Source organism: Passer domesticus, chromosome 5 (assembly GCF_036417665.1).
Source record: "Passer domesticus isolate bPasDom1 chromosome 5, bPasDom1.hap1, whole genome shotgun sequence".
Classification (NCBI taxonomy): Eukaryota; Metazoa; Chordata; class Aves; order Passeriformes; family Passeridae; genus Passer; species Passer domesticus.
Genome location: NC_087478.1, coordinates 83,019,355 through 83,025,800, shown reverse-complemented (window position 1 = coordinate 83,025,800; position 6,446 = coordinate 83,019,355). Strand labels below are relative to the sequence as shown.

The 6,446-nt window shown below is 46.5% G+C and overlaps 1 long non-coding RNA gene across 2 annotated transcripts; it reads right to left on the bottom strand.

Annotated features, from left to right (window-relative positions):
* Positions 1-213: 213 nt before the first annotated feature.
* LOC135301187 (uncharacterized) lies at positions 214-5,988 on the bottom strand. 2 transcript variants are annotated; one of them, XR_010362929.1, is made up of 4 exons: positions 5,267-5,988; positions 1,195-1,840; positions 1,086-1,113; positions 214-991 (listed from the first exon to the last, which is right to left on the bottom strand). It is a non-coding gene; the product is annotated as an uncharacterized LOC135301187 (long non-coding RNA). The 2 variants fall into 2 exon arrangements; XR_010362928.1 differs by lacking the exon at positions 5,267-5,988 and having other exon boundaries at positions 1,195-4,497.
* Between the last annotated feature and the right edge of the window lie 458 nt (positions 5,989-6,446).

Below are 6,446 nucleotides of genomic sequence, written 5' to 3'. Positions count from 1 at the left end.
ATCGGCTAAACTCGGCTATTATGGGCTACGCTGGGCTCGCTTCGGCAGAACTCGGAGCCGCTCGCTCCGTTCGGCTCGGCTCGGCTCCGTTCGGCTCAGCTCGGAGCCGCCTCACGTTCAGCGCGCGCAGATCGCTGCGCTCCTGCAGCCGGGTCCCAAGGGCGGCCCGGCCGTCGCACGGAAACCCCCCCAAGCAAGATTAGACAAAGCAGCTTCTGTGTTAAACCCTTTATATCCCATAAGGAGAAAACTGCTCTACCTCATCTTTTTCCACTCATTTTTCTTTGATTTCAAAATCAGAGTTACGAAAACCTACTCGAGAACAATATTTAGTAAGTAATCAATAAAGTAATCCTGTAAATTTCATAACCTGAAGAAAAAGTTATACCTGTTTCCACAAAAAATAAATAGACGAGACTGCTACTCACTGTGTCAAACGTTATTTAAAATACACCAAAAAAACTCTACATAAATAGTTCCACAACCAAAACAAAACACATAAGCAACCCTAACTAAAACCATGCATCCAAATACAGTGTTCATCAGTCACCAATCCTAAAAATCCATTTTCTACATACATTGCTAGTATACCTCTTAACACCTAACGTTATCCCTCGCAAACTTTAAATTGTAAATCAATAAATCCTATATATCACAAACTCTTAAACTACAATTTATACACCCTTACCCAAATTACAGTTAAGCCACAATAATTAAAATTACTAAAATCATTAGAAAAAAAAAACTTGTATAATATTAGCTACAAAAAAAACCAAACAAAAAAACAGAAAACCACAAAGAAGTTGCCTCAAAGTATCAAAAATAAAATTCAAAACAATTAACAGGACTAAGACACAACATAATAATAGATTAAAAAAAAAAAAATCACTTGAACAGAAATTTACTCCTCAAGATCAATTCCCACAAGAGCCATGAACCGGGTCCGTTGGCCAGTTGCTGAGGGGGTCTCGGCGTAATACCACTGGAACGCCTAAAGCACACAAATGAGAACGGAGCCTAAGTGTTGCACCAGAAATCGAGACCTGAGCAATACCACCTGCTTCCGTCCACCAGTCTCTGCTCACCTTGCCTGCTGATACCCGGCTTGACTTCCTAAAAATCAAGACAAAGAACAACGCGGTGAACACAGAGTCTCCACGTATGCTTCCCCTGCAAAGCAGAACAGAGACTGACCTGCTCTGCAGAGCCCACTCACTCGGCACGGGTCCCTCTGCCACAGATTTCAGCTGGCTGCATCTGAAAGAATGTTAGCACAAAAGTCAGAGTGCTGCAGGAAACCACAGGAGCTCCAGACATCTAGCGTCAATCTACAAATCCCATCCAGAGCTCACCTACACCCTGTATTACAAATTTCCAGGCCCCCAGGACTTCTCCTATGATACCTACACCAGGCTTTGCAGCAGGGCAGAGTGGCATCGGCCCAAACACCCAGACACCCGTGACACAGAACAGGACAAACCATAAGCCCCTCAAAGGACTAAGGCACAAGACACGTGACACGAGACATCCAAAACACACAGAAGGCACGAAGACAAGTGACACAAGTGACAGGCACCGGGACCGCTCTGCCCTGAGCACCTCAGCACTGTGAGACTTCTCCTCCATGTGGCCTAAGGGGCCATCTCCTGCACATCCCTGCCTCCCAAGAAACTACTCAAAAGGCCCTCCCAGCACCTCGCTTCCATCCCCTCAGCGTGGCACAGCCCTCGACTTATCTCTCGAGCATCCTGGGATGAGAATCCACGTCCGCTGCAAAGGAAGGCCGCCTCTCTCGCTGGCAATGTCCCGCAGTCACCGGGCTCTGGTCCCTTGGTCACGGCTGCAATCAGGAACACAATCATAAATTTCTGAAAGGACAATACCCAAAAATGCCACCAAAAATGTCAATTCCATTTTCCCACAACCTAGCTACCACACTTATTTACAAAGACCCCCATTCCCAATACAGTTAATAAAACCTCTGATATCTTTGCTAAAATCACCCTTAAAGCTAAAAAAGCCCTGCCTCTAACTAAATAAACACAAATAATCCCTGTCTGGTGAACTATATAAATTCATTAACTTAACACTTCAGACCTGCTAAAATATAATACCTTAATGAACACCTGTACACAGTATACGCTATCCTTATCATAAAATATAAAACAAACCTATTTGTTTTACTAACCTAATACAAATATAAAGTTTAACTGCAATACAACCTATAAAACCCACACTACAAATAAAATTCGTAAGTTCTATTTTGACCCAAAAATTCATACATTCTGAACATGAACTTTGTCTAAAAGAAATATTTCAAAAACCAAAAAAACACAAACCCTTAGAATAGCTACTATAATGCCAAGAACCATCAAACAAATAAACACCTAACCTCAACTATCTAGGACAAGCTACAACAAAACTTCTTTAAAAACAACCCTACAAATATCCATTATCTCCTCAACAATACACCTCCAGCAAGACCAAGCAACTCAAAATACTTGAACTCCCATCCAAAAAATATTCCATAAACTAAAACACCAAAAAGTAATCAACAAAACCTACTCAGCTTTCAAGAACCCCATTTAACCCATGCACAGATCTAAAACAAATTAAAAAGAACCATAAGCTGACATACCTTAAATAACTCCACCACTAAACACTACTGTATCAAACTTATTAAAACTCCAATACAAACTAAAATCCAAAACCACAAAATAACACGCCATTATTAACATTACCAATACATTTTCCCCTAACATTTCCTCTAACAAATACAAACTACCATTTACCTTCACTTAAAGAACATACAATACACCTATAACCAACTGCCCCAAAAACAAAAACACAGTCCTACCATCTACCGTAAATGCAGCTAAATTAAACTAAAACATCACCTCCAAAACATTTACAATAAACCAACATCAGATAAAAAGTATAGCAAAAATAATTGAAACACTCATCCAAATTCTCCTCAAAAACAACTTGATCATGAAAAAATACAAAACCAAAAAGCCTACTGCAAAGATCCAATTCCTAAAAGTAAAATAACAAAAGAAACAGCATGAAATTCCTACCAGTATCATTAAAAAGTCAGAATAGCTCCACCAGCGAAAAAAAACCCCTAGCCTCTAATAAAACCCCAGACCACCTCAAAAACAAACACTAAAATGCAATTCCTCTGACCATCCCAACTACCATTATTAAAATGCATATGCTATACAAAACTGTCTTCGACCCTGCCATCAATTCCACATAATATTACTCTCATCATACATTGCACCCACATCACAAATCTCAACCACACTAAAACCGTGAAAATAGTTACAAATTAACCCCGCCAAAAAAAACTTTAATCTCTAAGCAACAAGGAAAAATTTAAAAAAACCCAAAAAACCAAAAAAAACCCCCACAAACTGAAAAAACTCCACCATGCAACCAAATACTAGTGAAAAAAAACACACTACACTCTTTTCACTAACAATTCTTATCACATCACAAAAAATGGAACAAAATTAAAAACCAACCCTATAGGAAACCACACAGCAAATGCCAGAAACCACTAAAAAAAGAGAAACCCAACCAACTTACTAAACTCCAAATTGTACAACAGACCCCTCATGTTATTAAAAAAAATAAGCAAATCTCTACCTCTACGCTAACTCAAGGAGGCAGCAATACTCTATAAAATTAACTTAATAACTAAACAAATTAACGATACAATAAAAATTGAAAACAATAAAAAAACCAACTCAAATAACTACCAAAAAACCCACCACATAAATACCCACGTCCCCAAAAATAAAACCAATAAAAAGCAAAAACAAAACAAGTCAAACTACAAAAAAACCCCCAACAAACAAACTAGAATTAACAAAAAAATTATTCCTGACTCAATAAACCCAAAATTCCTCCGTCCAATAAAACAAAAATACCACCTAGAAATAAACACAAAGCCAAAGGATAAATGTAACCAGAAACAATACCTCCCTAACTATTCGTAACCACAAAACATACACTACAATCAAACAAACCAAATACATAAAACCCCGATAATATGATAAACAAAAATGCAATAATATGAACTTTTAAAGCCGCACAAATTTACTACAGGACACTACCTAGAAACAAACACTACGTACGCTAATAAAAGCCACCACAACGGAATTTAAAACCTACATTCCACTTCAAGCTTCACGATCCATAAAAACCATAGTCAACTGTAAAAAACATATCGTTTAAAAGCATAATACCCCACCAAAAAAAAAAAAAAAAAAAAAAAAAAAGCGACAACAAAACTCAATTCCAAAACAGCCTTGTCACCAACGCCTGAGCCAACAACCAAAACATCGAAGAAGTTCACGATACACCAACTGCAAACAAAATGATACAGTAAATTCCTACAAACCACCTCAAAGCCACGACGTAAAAGAACTTTCCATAATTAAAGCCGCGGCTCCCGGCGGGAACGCGGCTCCTCCGGCGGCTCCTCCGGCACGCAGGGGCCGCGCCGCGCCGGGAGAGCCCCGCCCGCTGCCCCTGCCCGGCGGGGCCGGCACCGGGCCCAGGGGGCCCCGGCGGCGCCCGAGCCCCGCGCCCGGAGCGGCCGGCAGCGGCCGGCAGCGGCCGGGGCCAGCGCAGCGCCCGTGCCGCCTCTGCCGCCCGCCGGCCCGGCACGGCTCCCCTCGGCTCCGCACGGCTCGCACCGGCGCGGCTCCGGCACTCCCGCGGCAGCCCGGCCGCGCTCCCCTCCCAGCGCAGCAACTGCCCGGGCCGCGCCAGGAGCGCTCCCGCGCCGCAACCTTCGGGGCCGGGCCGCGGGCACAAGAAGCGCCCTCAAAGGCAGCGGCACGGCCCCACTTCAACCCCGCAAAGGCTGCGAGAGCTGCAGCTTCCTTCAGCTGAACCCCGAAACTGAGGCAGCGCGGGCTGCTCAGCCCGCTTCAGCCAGGGCGAATTAATGTGTTCTCCCCTGCAATTTCATCCCCGACGGTAGCAGAAAAAGGGCTTTTCCTCCAACTGTGGTCAAAGAGGGATTTTGACCTCAGTTCAAACCCTTGAAAAGGAGGGACAACAGCGCTGCCCCCTCAATTTAGACCTTAGGATGATGAAAATGGGGGGCCTACCCTCAAATCACCCATAATACGACAAGAATTTTTTTTTTTTTTTTTTTTTTTTTTCCCAGAGGGCACCAGGGAGGGATTGGCAAGATGAAATTGGAAAAGGAAAGGAGAAAAGTCCCCGCTACAAATCCACACGAGCTCACCTGTTCGGCTGCTGCTTCCCGGCACGGAGCTTTGTTCCTCGGCACCTCCTTTGAGCAATGCTCCACGCATCCAAGGGCGTATCCAGGTGTTCCCCCAGACCCTCGGAGAAGCTCTCGGCGTCCTTCCACGAGACAGCGCCGGGAGCCCCCCATAAACCCCTCTGCTCAGCAGCTCCAGGCAAAAGGGAGCTCAGGCAACCCCTTCCCCCCTAAAACAGCCTCCTCCCGGCAGGAGCCGCCCCCTCCTCATCCTCGCAGCTCAGGGCTGGGGCTGCTCGGAGCCCTCATCATCCTCAGAGCTCACAGCTGGCGCTGTCGCCACGCTCCGACAGCGTCTCTCCCTGTCCAGCACACAGCCCGCTCCTGACAGACACAGACCAAACAGAAATCTACTCCGGCTGTCGGCTTTCCCGAGTCCGCCTGGTTACGCGATTAAAACACGTACGTGCAGCGGCGGTTTGGTTCGGCTGTTGGTCTAAGCTGGGCTTGTTTCGGCACTTCGGCTGAACTCGGCTATCGTCGGCTGTTCGGCAACACCCGGCTATTGTCGGCAAAACTCGGCTATCGTCGGCTCTTCGGCTACACCCGGCTATTGTCGGCAAAACTCGGCTATCGTCGGCTCTTCGGCTACACTCGGCTATTCTCGGCTAACCTGGATTTTCCCGCCCTTTTGGCCGCCCTCTTGAGAAGGTCAAGCCGGTCCGCGACACGACGCGACACGCCACTCTCAAGATGGCGGCCGCGAGAAGCCCTCGGCAAAGAGAGGCGTCTATGCTCAAGCCTGTCAGCGCCCGCCACAAACGCCACCGCCCGCGGCGCCGCTGAGCACACAGCCCGTGTCCACAGCACGTGAATCGCCACAGAAAATTCCTCCGGGGTCGCGCCGGCGATGGAGCGCCGTGCGGGCAGCTCAATAGACACACCGTGGGCCTCATTTTTCCCGCCCTTTTGGCCGCCCTCTTGAGAAGGTCAAGCCGGTCCGCGACACGACGCGACACGCCACTCCCAAGATGGCGGCCGCGACAGGCCCCCGGCAGAGAAAGCCGTTTTCGCCTATGCCTGTCAGAAACTCGCCGAAATACCTCAGCTCTCGGTGCCGTTGAGCCCACAGCCCGTGTCCACAGCACTTGAATCGCCACAGAAAATCCCGCCGCTGCTGCTCTGGCCTCGGGGTGCCACG